This window comes from Ceratotherium simum, chromosome 6 (assembly GCF_057802395.1).
Source record: "Ceratotherium simum simum isolate JZ-2026a chromosome 6, ASM5780239v1, whole genome shotgun sequence".
NCBI lineage: Eukaryota > Metazoa > Chordata > Mammalia > Perissodactyla > Rhinocerotidae > Ceratotherium > Ceratotherium simum.
Window position 1 is genome coordinate 76,208,781 of NC_141905.1, and position 12,681 is coordinate 76,221,461.

Consider the following 12,681-nt stretch of genomic DNA (forward strand, 5'->3'; position numbering starts at 1 on the left):
TAGTGAAGATTCACTAAATGCTGGCTCTTGTGATTATCGCTTGTTATACTTTGTCCGTTCCAGTGTCTGTCACAGCAGAGGCCATTCTAGGGCTTGAGGACCTTCTCTTCCAAGAGGCCAGGATGTGGGTGCCACCAACAACACGTGAGACCATGCTGTGAATATCCAGCCTCAAATGAAAAATGCAAGACTTGCTGTCTCTTCCGGTCTTCTTTAATAGTTCCTGCCTCCCAGTCAAAGGAGAAACTGTTTAGAAAAATCAGGCCATGATTACCCCGGAGAGAAAATATGTTTTGAGTCTAGTGAAGGCCTTTGCGGAGTGACATTAATTATACTCGTTTAGGTTTGACATTATTAATTAACCTTCTCAGCTGTTTATATTGTAGCCTCTTATTAAAACAATATGATTAAAACAAATAATTAAAGAATATTACTACCACCTTAAATGCGTACATCATTTTAAACTTACAAAAGGCTTCTAGCCACAATCTCATTTGATAACACACATTGATTCTGCAATGTGAATACGGCAAGCCTTATTCTTCTTTTCCATTTTTTTATTGTAAAATATATATAACATAAGTGTACAATTCAGTGGCATTAAGTACATTTACAACATTGTGTAACCGTCACCGCTATCCATCTCCAGAACTTTTTCATCATCCCAAACAAAAACTCAATACCCATTAAACATAATTCCCCATTCTCCCCTCCCGCCAGACTCTGGACCATCAGAATGGCAGATTCTTTGGAGGTGCAGCCTGGATGGAGCTGTTGAAAGAACCCTCCAGGAGACTCTTCTGTGCAGCCAGAATGGAGGGCCATGGAGCCCATAATAGTAGGACCCCCAGAGTGGGCTGGACCACTCCGACCATTTGCAGGCTTCCTCCTTTGGGTCTCCTCTTTCTTTATTAAAGCTTCTCATCACCATCAGTGGATCAAAGCAGATCCTCTTTATATCATTTTAGTCCATAATTTGGAGAAGATAAAAATAAAGATTTTAAAATTCAAGCTTAAAAAAAAAGCATGCTCTCAATACCATGAAGCCAAACACTGGTTTGTTGGCTAAAAATGTGGATCCATTTGTTTCTTGCATTTTAATTGTCTCGTTTTAATAACACACCACAATAAAAACAATTGTGCAGGTTAATTCAGCTCCATTTAAGAAGTCTTGTTCTGTCTGCCAAAGCTTCTTGTTTTGTCTAGTTAAATGCTCATGCATTAAAATGCTAATAATTAAACTGTTACGATTGACTAATGAACTCTGCCAGCGATAAATGATGGTCTTGTTAGATTCCCCGAGCGGCAAGCCTCCCTTTGTACTGAGAAAGTTAAAGGTTAAAGTGCTCTTGAAACCAGTGAGTGGATCTAGAAGCAATTACAATTTTTCCTTGAAACTAATAGTTACTACAATAATGTTTCAATTCCAACCCAGTACGAGTAAAAAGAAACTACGAGGGGCGGAAAGAGGATGACTCTGAGCTCTATTCATGGAGAAGGACGTGGCGCTTTTTCTAGCCCACAAGGCAGATGGTGTGGTTATTCAGACTAAAGCTGACTGAGTTCCAAACATCCTTCTTGAAACCTTGTCTCCCAAGAATGCAGACAGAAATGGTGATTTTTCAGGACACAGCAGCAGGTGACCCAGTGTCATGGGTACTATTAGGAGCATGATGGTTAAACAATTCGAGAAATTTCTCCCCAAATCTCTGTGTGATTTGGTGGAAGTTGCTTAATCTCTCTGGACCTCAATTTTCTCATTTTTAAGAGCAAGATAATAATAATAGCTCTCTATGGCAAACTTTTGCTTTGTCCTGCTGACCAGACAGTTTCCATTCTTCCAGCAATGGACTCCAATGTTGCCTGCAGCAGCCTTGTTCCTTGGCTGTCAGTCACATGCTTTGGTGGGAGTTGATTCCAACCCCCAAGCTCCGGGGTGAGCATGTGACCAGGCCTGGCCAATCAGACCATCACATCTCTCTGGCCTCAGTGGGGCCCAATCAGAACCAGCCAGAGCAAATCCTAAGGCTCTGGGCAGAACAGTCTAGAAAGCAGCACTCCCTTCACAGTGGACTTGAACCTAGAAGGATGTATGCCTGGAGCAGCTGGGGACCTACATGCAGAAGGCCTTCCTGTCATAGACAAAACAGTTGAGGAGGAGAGGCAGATTCTTGAAGCTGGATCCAGCCTTACTCCAGGACTTTTCAATGACAGAAGCCAAAATTCCCCTTGTATTCCCCCCAAAGTCGGTTTGAGTTGACTTTCTGTTGCTGGGCAGGAATGTCTTCTCACGGCTGAGGAAGAATTGTAGAGCTCAGCTCCTGCCTTCTCCTGGAGGCCCTCTGATGGCTCTGATGGATGCAGGAGTGAGACGGGCTCCTCCCTCCAGCTAGCAGGGTTTGGAGCAGTGCCTGGGGCTGGCTTTGCCTTTACAGGAGCTTTACCCCTCTGACAGGGCTGGGAATTCCTCAAGGGCAGGGTTCCCACATCCCTTTCCTCTGTGCTCTTCCTTGGATCCTTAAAGCCATGAGCAAGGATGGCTTGACTTGGTCAGGTGTGGCAGAGATGCAAAACTGACCAAATTCAGGGGTGAAGATAAAACCCTGAGGCAGAGCTGGCTGAGCAAACCCTAAAGACACTCAGGACCTTCCCTTCCGGAGACATTGTGCCCTTTCCAGACATACGTTTTTTTCTCGAGGAAGAAATGGATGAGTCTGCCGAAAAAATCAATCAAGATCATGAACTCAATTCATTTGCAATATTCCTTAGCCATTCTGCTTATCTTTGAAGTCAAACCTAACAGTGGCCGCGTTTAAGCAACCAGCGTGGGTTCTGAGCACTTGGTGGGAGCCTGTGTTTGGAAGGGTTAAGTTTAGAATCTCAAATCAGATGCTCTCCAGATGCCCTAGAGCAGGTCACTGCCCCTCTCTGAGAATCCTCATCTCTAAGATGGGGATAAAAATCCTTGTCCTGGTATCAGGGATGTTGGGGAAGCAAACAGAACTATGGGAAAGAATAATAATTAACCACTTGTATGGAAGCGTGCTAGGTTCCACGGAGTTTTCACATCTACCTTTGTGTTTGGCAAAAGGCAAAGTGAATGAAAAGCACCATACAAATAGAAGGGGACAAAATATATTCCCTTAAATTCTTTTCTGGTCATTCCGTGTATTTCCTGCCTCCCTAAGAAGTCAGTTCTTTTGCTAAATATGAACTGAGCATCTCCTGTGTGTGCGGCCCTGTGCCCGGTGCTGGGGACGCAGCCGTGAAAGCCCAGGTGTGGTCTCAGCTTTTATGGAGCTTATAGGCTGTGGGGACCTACCGAAGAAAAAGCCTACCCAAAAATAAATGTATAATTACAAGCGTGATAAGTCCTATGATGGAAAAGAATGGAGAGAGTTGAGGGAATAAAAGAGGGGATCTCTGGGTAGTTGTGGAGGGGAGGGCAGCTGAGAGATCTCGGGGAGTATACGATTTGGCCTGAGACCTGCAGAAAGAATATTAGAGTCGGGGCCACAAGCAGGCGAGAAGAGAGGTCCAGGCAGATGGAGAGGCGGGCACAAGAGCCTGGGGGCAGGAAAGAGGAAGCAGGCTCTGGGAGCTCTGAGGACAGAGCCTGGGCCTTCTCCTTTGTGCACATCTCCTGCTCCACCATGGTCCCCTTCGACTCCCAGCGTCCAGGGATCCTAGCCCAGCAACGGGCACAGAGCTGGCTTTTCAGGGAGAATAACGAAGTGTCATTAGGGCTGTTCACCTGCAGTCCCATTCTCTTCCTTTGGTTGGGTAGTCTTTCTATCCCCTCTGAAGTTGGGCATGAACTAGTGACTTGCTTTGGCCAGAGGGATGTGGACGGATGTGATGTGAATCACTGCCTGGCAGAGCCTTAAAGACAGGGGCTTGTTTTGCCACCTTTCCTTCGGCCTGCTACAGGCCGTGTTCCCAAGTGGAGGCTGTGTTGGTCTCCTGAGGGAGAGGAATGCAGAAGAGACCCCGCCAATCCAGAGACACATGAAATGTGATGGAGAAATAAACGTTTGTTGTGCTTAGCCACTGAGATTTGGGTGTGTTTTTGTTATGACGGCATTGTACAGATTGCAATACCACGGTACAAAGTGCAATGTTATAATAACGATGATTAAAATGAACAGTTATTGTGTGCGTCCTAAGGAGCACAGGTGAGGGTGTGGGAAAGTGAGACAGGGAAGGAGAAAAAGCTGACAAGAAGGTGTGTTATTGGCTTCCTTCCTGTAGGGCATGAGGGCTCAATCAACTGCCTGACCCATGGAGTCTGCTGCCTGCCTTCCAGAATTTTCTGGCCACAGGACAGGCCTCTGGAGTGCTTATCCGCAGTCTTTGTCCTCTGTTGCTTGAAGCTTGGCCCCGTGGTGCTTACTCTCCCACAATTCCACCCTGCACCTGCAAGTGGGCTCAACGGGATCCCCCGACTTTGGAAAAGGTTCTAAAGCAGAAAAAGTGGAGACACGCAGCACACCCTGGAGGTAGGACTCTGCCAGCATGCGCAGAACTGCCCACTGCTTTTGGTGAAATCAGAGATGGAATCAGAGACGGCCCAAGGGGATGTGACACAGGACACTGAAAGTATCTGCCATAGTCCCCACCTGCTGCATTACCAGCCCTTGTCCCAGTTTATGTTTTGAGAAGAGCCTAGGGGACAAGGTCACAGAGCACTGAGGATGCAGCTCCAAGTGCAGACCACGAAAGCTGGGAAAGGCACTGCTTCGGGGACTAGGGCAGGTGGGTTGTGATGTCACCTCCTCCCAGAAGCCCTCTGGAATTCTCTCTGCTAAAGTATTCTTGCCCTCTTCTGAACTCCCCTCTGAACTCTCTTCCTGCTAAAGGTAAGGAAGTAGAGCCATCTGCTCTGCCCATGACTGCCCATGAGTCTCCCTTACTATATTATCATATATCTAGAGGCTCACCTTTGTGGCCTCACTGTGCCCAGCAAAGTGCTGGAACATAGAGAATACCCAATTGTTATATTTTTTGAGTGAGTGGAAAAATGCATTTCAATTGGCACCAGTGGAACAGTCCATCTTTTGTATGTGTGTGAGGATCATTGAACACTAATCATAAAACAGCAAATATTTATCGCGTCCTTACTGGCTTGTGTTGGAAAACACTTTTACAACCGTCATCTCCATTCCACTGATGACAAAACTGAGGGTGAGGGGGTGAAGTAATTACCCCAAGGTCACACAGCTGGGAAGTAGCAGAGCGGGGATTTGAACCGAGGGAGCTGTGACCATTTTGAGTGCCCTTCCCTCTCTACCAGCCTGCACTGAAAGGCACAAGGAGAAGAGGAGATACTCAATTGATTTCTAGGTCCCCCAAAGTTCTGCTTTTCTCCAAAGAACCCCCTCCCCAGCTGGCTAAAGTTATATTTTCAATCTTGTTTTGTGACCCCACCGTGGTCCATCATATCTGGACAATTACTGGGACAAGTGGGGAAGCATGAGCTCCTGTGTCTCTTCTCTGGGAATCGTGGGCACCAGCTGGCAGCCCACTTCCTCCTGAGAAACCTGGGCTCCTGCTCATGACCGCTTCCTGGGGGAGGAACAGGCAGAGAGGAAGAAATGGGGATCAAGGTTTGTACAACTCGAAAGCATATAGAGAGAGACAGTTTGTATCTTCTCACTACCCGATCTTAGCTCACTCCACTTCCTCAGACTGAGGTACCCCCCAGATCAGACCAGAGCCTTTTGTTAAATTCTTCATTGATACTGGGTACTTATTCCTTCTTTGCAGCATTTGACACGATTGCAATTTTACATTGGTTTTCATTCATGACTCTTTAATCCATAGTCTTCTTTACAAAATTAAAAACTTCACAAGGACAAGAACCATGTCTGTTTTCCACCCATCATCCATCATCCATTCAACCATCATCCATTCAACCATCATCCATTCATCTACCACCAACCCATTTGTCCATCCACTGATCCACCCACCCATCTACTGATCCATCCGTCCCTCCATCGATCCATCCATTAATCTGTCCATCTATCCTCCATCCATCCCTCTATCCATCCCTCCCACCCTTCCTCCATCCATCCATCCATCCATCCAGTCACCCATTCACCCAAAATAAATATTTTTGCACGCCAACCATGTGCCAGGCACTGATCTGGCCATTAGGGAAATCAGAGTGAACAAAACAAAATGTCTACATGGATGGAGCTTACATTTTGTTCGGGGGAGAGAGACCATAATGAGAAATCAAATAAATGTAGAACATGCCAAGGATAATAGGTGTTATGAAGAAAAATAAAGCAATGTGGGGGGGGGGTGATGGGCAATGGGGGCTCCACCACCAGGACCTCAAAGAATCCTACAGACTTGCCTCCCAGAATTTCCTTCCACAGGATAGGAAGTCCCGGCAGTCACTGGTCACCACCTGGCAGCCCACTTTCTGCTGAGAAACTTGGGCTCCTGCTTCTGTCCCCTTCTTCTGAAAGAAACAAGTGAAAAGAGAAAAATAGGGAGTGAAATTTCCAGTATCCCAAAGTGCCTGGCATTTAGTGGGCACTCAATGAATATTAGATGAATTAATGCATGGATGGATGGACGGATGAAAGGGTGTGGTCATGGGGATATTTTGGGATGGGCTGGAGGCTGACAGCTCTGGACCCATCTAGAGGAGGAGTGGGCTTTGGGAACGTGGGTGCCTCACTCTGACATTTACCCACTGCCCCTGAGGGACACTCTGGGGAAGATGAGACAGGCTCAGGTGGCACCTAGAGGACTCCCTGAGTCTCCTGAACCCCCTCTCCACCCCCTTCCTCCTCACTGGCATGATCCCGGGTCAATGTCCCGGCCCAAAGCCTTGAAGCAAAGGGTGGATCCCAGAGGGAGGCTGGAACTCCGGCGACCACAGGAACTCCTCTTCCTGGAGCCACTCAAGTGCAACAAAGTCTCAACTGGAAACTCAAGTAAAAGTTAATAAGAAAGCCACACTGTGTACCTAATGAATTTTTTAAATCAATTATGAAACAGTCGCATTGATCATTTGTTAACATCTTGAGACCTTTACAAATTAATTTTATTTAAAAAAAATACTCTCACAGTCTGTTAGCTCCATAAATGTGTTTTAAATTTGTTTTTGAATGCAACAATAAGCTGTGTGTGTGTGTCACGTGTATGTGTGTGTGTGTGTGTGTGTGTGTGTGTGTGTGTGTGTGTGGTTCAGCCTGACCGTTCTGAAATAAGCCACTCTGCATTTGAATGGGGTCCACCTGTCCATTCACGGAAAAGCCGCCTTTTCCATGTCGCTGTCAGTGTCAGTCCTCCTGTCCAGGTGGGTGGCTGCACTGGCACAGTCACCCATGCGTCTGACCGTCCTGGGCCAGCAGGATGGTGCCAGCAGAATGGCTTAAAACTGCCCCCCGGCCCAGTGGCAGGTCTTCTCGTGGGGCAGAGTTAACGGCTGATGACTGCGGCCACTGGCACAGAGACAACATGAATGCAGCCATCCTGAGCCCCAGAAGGAAAGAGACCCAGGAATCAAGTTGTGAGGCCTAGCTAACGAGGGACACTGAGGCAGTCCCCCAGTGCCACGCTACCTGGAAAAGCTGGCAGTGGTCCTATGGCCAGTGAAGTGCTGTTCTCCTTTGAGCCAGTGCCAGGGGAACAAATCAATAGGAGGGGGCTTTGCAAGACCCACAAAGTAAACTGCTCAGCCATTTACACCTCGGCCAAGTCCATCCCTGAGCTCTGCTTTGGGCACCCAGCTTGGAGAATGATGCAGAGACCTTGGAAAGAGGCCAGAGGGAGGCAACAGTCACGTGGAAGTGTTGAAAAGCAGGATTAAAGGAGCTAGAAGTATTTTGCATTTTGAGGGGGGAAGGGATGGGAGGGCTGGGATGTGGAGAGAGGGAGAAGGGTTTAATAACTAACTACTTTCAAGTCTGCAGAGGGTTTTTATGTCACTAGTCTTATTTCCACGGAGAAGAATGGTGGGCTTTTTTTTTTTTGGAAGCAAAAGAGAATTCTGAACAGAAGATACAGCCTTCTCTGAAGGCCAAAGACTCAGCCTGATCCAACAATTAAAAAATAAAGATCATGGGGCTGGCCCGGTGGCGTAATGGTTAAGTTGATGCCCTCCACTTTCGTGGCCGGGGTTCCCAGGTTCGGATCCTGGGCGCGGACCTACGTACTGCTCATCAAGCCATGCGTGGCAGGTGTCCCACATATAAAGTAGAGGAAGATGAGCTTGGATGTTAGCCCAGGGCCAATCTTCCTCAGCAAAAAGAGGAGGATTGGCAACAGATGTTAGCTCGGGGCTAATCTTCCTCACCAAAAAAATAAATAAAAAATAAATAAAAATAAAAATCATAGTGGGTTTTCAGAATTGGATGATATTCTAAAGATCAGTAGTTCAATCTTCGATATTTCATAGACAAGAAGGTGAAAGAGACCTTTTAAACAGCTTCATATGTGGAAAGAATTACGGCTTGGTAGTTAGGAGTCCCAGCTCAAGTCCTAGTCCGCCACTCACTGGCTCTGTGATTGACCCACTAAGGATACAAAGGTGACAATAAGATGATTCCTTCCCTCAGTGAGCTGACTGTCCAGGTGACAGTTGGGATAAAAAGTTATTATAATTTCACCTCAGTGGTCTTCCTCCATATTTATGGAGTTATATAAATATAGAGTTATGAAACCCATAACTCTAGTGTAATCATGAGAAAAACATCAGACAAATCCCAGTTGAGGGACATTCTACAAGATACCTGACCAGTATTCCTCAAAACTATCAACGTCATCAAACAAGGAAAGTATGAGAAACTGTCAGCCAAGAAGAACCTAAGGAGATGTGACAACTACATGTACTATCCTGGATGGGATCCTGGAACAGAAAAAAGGATACTAGGTAAAAACTAAGGAAGTCTCAGTCAAGTGTGGACTTGAGTTAATAATGTATCAATATTGGTTCATTAATTGTAACAAATGTACCATATAATGCAAGATGTTAATAATAGGGGAAACTGTGTGCAGAGTATATGGGAACTCTGAACTATCTTTGCAGATTTTCTGTAAATCTAAAATCGTTCTAAAATAAAAGCTGATTTTTTAAAAGTTATAACAAAATTAACTCAAAAAATCAAACGTCTGTCATATTTCTTATATTTAAGAATATATATTTCTTATAAATCTACATAACCATCTTATGTTTCTACGTAGCCATGTTTCTCATAGTCAAATATAACTACATTAAATTTGTATATTTAACGTTTTTTTCTGACTATATGCTTATTGCAGGTAATCTGGAAATACAGAAAAGTATAAAGCAAAAGACAAAAAATGAGATAATCACTGTTAAAGTTTTCTCCTAGTTTTCCTTTTCTGGACACAAAAATATATAAATTTGTTCTATCTAAAAGATTGTACCTTGATTTTTTTTTTTTAACTTAGCCCTACTTCAAAATTCTTTTTGCAAAGTCATTACAAAAACCTTCAAACCTTTTCCCACCTTAAATATTTTTCTTTTTCTGTTTACAAATGAATACAAAGTAATATGAAATGTAAACATTTCAGAGTGACCTAATAGGAAAAGTGAAGGCACCACCCCTCCCATAAACTCACCCCTAGAAATAATCACTCTAAATTATTTGGAGTACATTCCATGATCCAAAGCATTTTTCATGGCTGTATAATATCTCTTCAAGTGGATGTACCACACGTTATTTACTTCCCTGCTCCCATGGTTGAACAGTAACATTTTTAGTTTTTCATCGAATTTCTGGGCTTCACTTATTCACTGTTTATTTGTTCGTGTACTAAGTAATTGTTGGGCAGCTCTGTGTGCACTGTTCTAGGTAATGAGAATATATCAGGGAACAAAACAGACAAGAACCCATGGCCTTAGAGAGCTGACAATTTACTAAAGGAAACTTGACCATAAACAAGTAAAACAGAGTGTTTCAGAAGGCGGTCTGTGCCACGCAGAAGACTTTGCAGGGAAGTGGGAAAAGAGCCAGGAAGGTCTGGGTGGAGGTGCTGCCATGTTCATTCCTGGGCCTGAGCAGAGCTCTAAGTCTTGACCTTGAGCTTATGACCATGGCTGAGCTCCACAACAGTCCCGGGGAGGCCTCACACTTCCCCCGGGACAACATTTATGCACATCTGATGCGCGACCTCAACCTTCCTTCTTTCCCGTCTCTGTTAGAGTTGAGTCTGGAGAATTCTACCTCACACTTTTTCTTCCATGTGAGAACTTCCCAGGAACTAAAATTAACATCAGTCCTTTACTTTGCCCATTTTCTCACCTGCTCAGTATGTATCACAATTGTAACAACCTGGGCTGACTGGAAGAGACCAAAATCCCCACAATGGGAGCTGAGTCACTCAAGACCCCAATTCTGCCTCCTCAGAAATGACGCCTCAGACTAGGCCTTTCACAGTCCCGAGGCCTGGGAGGGCAAGAGCCTAGTTCCAGGTGGCCAGAGTGGGGGACGGGCCATCAAAGGACCCCAAAGGCAAATTGGCTTCCCTGGGTCTGTGTGAGGAATGCTTTCCACTGGCACTACGTCCTGGCCTCACCAAGCCCCTGACAGGAGACACCACAGCCCTTCACCCAGGTGACCAGGCGGGTCCCTGCTGCCTGGCCCCAAGTCCTGAGGAAGCACCTGTCCCGGGCATTCCCCACACTCAAGGACAGCTGTCAGCTAAGAACACCACCAGTCTGGGTAACTTAGACAATCACTTAATGTTCCACTTAAAATCACCGGAGAATTGGTGATTCTCATATTGGAGCATTAAAAACATCGTCAATTTGATACTATTCAGAACACGAAAAAATTGTTTTTTAAAGCATTAAGTGAGACGAGACAAAGCTGCATAAAGAAGAGCTGTCTCCAGCGCCTGTCCCCCCACCCTCTCCTGAGCAGCCAATGTTCAGGGACGCGAGGCCCCACCGGTTCTCCTTCTCACGTGCCCGTCTCCTAACACATATGCACATACCGAGGAGTTTTGATTGTCATCTTCATGGAAATGGAATCCTACTTGATAAATTTCTCTCAACCTCTCTTGCTTTGAATACTTGGTGGCTCTACAAGTCAGTGAATCTGAATCTACCTCAATCTTTTTTTTTCTAAAGCTTATAGGCACCCACACACGTATAATTTGCACATTTAAGGTCTTATTCCATATGCCGATTTTTAGTGCAGGCTTTTTTTTTTCCGCTTGCTTTGATAACGAAGCTCTCATTCACTCACAGTGGGCATGAAGTTTGATTTATTTGGCCATTCTTCTACTGATGGGAATTCTTTTAATTTTTTACTTTTATTTTTGCCTACTATGAAAAATGCTGTGCTCAACATCCTTATGTGTTTATATATAGATCCATAACTTTAGGTCATCCTGCCTTTACTTCCATGGAATAGATTCCCAAGAGTGAAAATTCTGAGACTTTGGGGTAATTTAAGGCTTAAAAGGGAAAACATTAGAGAAAGAAAACAAATAATACATGTGATGCGAGCCCTAAGCTTGGAGCTTATGAGGTTGGGACATTTTCCATGATTTAATTTTTCTACCCTCATTCCTAAATGGTTCAATGTGCTCCTTCTGCCGCCTATAGAGAGTCAGAGCAATGGGGCCCCACTACCGTTTAAATTCTCCCTAAGGCTGGTATAGGAGGAAAAGTACTGAAGTAGGGGTCTGGGGCCTCTTATTAGCCTTGTGACCTTGGAAATTCACCTAGCCTCTCTGCATATCTTTTAGTTTCCCCATCTGCAAAGGAACCTAGCAGGTCTGGTGCAGAGGGTGCTGAGGATCCCCCGAGACTTAGGAGGTGAAGGTTTGGTAAGGTGCAAGGCCATGCCCTAGTAAGGGGTGGACACTATTAGCACCACCTTGAACCTGTGCTCAGAGGCCTTGGCAGAAGCTCAGCTATAACCCGGGCCTTCCTCTCTTTCCATACCTGCTGCTAACGCCTCAGGGGAATATTCAGCTTCCCTTAAGGTTACTGCTTGGAACATAGGTTCTTTCTTTTCCTTAATGGAAAAATTACTGCAATTGAACAGAACCACCACCTTCCATTTTAGCATCAACAAACGAATGAGTCATGATGGATGAGAAGGAAAACCCACAAATGCTTAGGGTAATTTAGTAAAAAAGACCTTTGTTTGAAACAGGCTGATACAATCTGCACCCATTCATTTGGCCATGTTGTTCATTAACCACGTAGCTGGACCAGGATGAGTGGAGGGGTGGAGCAGGCTGAGGGCAGGGCAGTGTCCCACACTTGTCCGCATACACGATCGGAGCTTGGACAAGAACAATGTGCTGGAGCCTGATGTAACACTGTACCCGGGTCCTGGCACATACACCGCCATGTGTGCCATTGGTTTTTAACCCACTTGCTGTCACCTGGGGGAAAGCGTGGAGACAGATGCAGCATGAGGCGCGTTCGCTTTTGAGCCAGTGGAGCAGGGCTTAGTTCCACCGAGAGGAAAAGTGCTTCCTTGCAGGTGACTTTGTGGCAACAGTCCCTCCATATTTGTCAAAATCTCAGAGACATCACAGGATGTCGTGGAAAGAACTGAGATAAGTTAGGGGACTCGGCCTCTAGTCATGACTCTGTCACCAAGTAGTTTGGGGACCTTCGTGAAGGCATTTCTTTGGGCCTCAGTTTACCTGTCTGGAAACTACGGCCTTTAGACT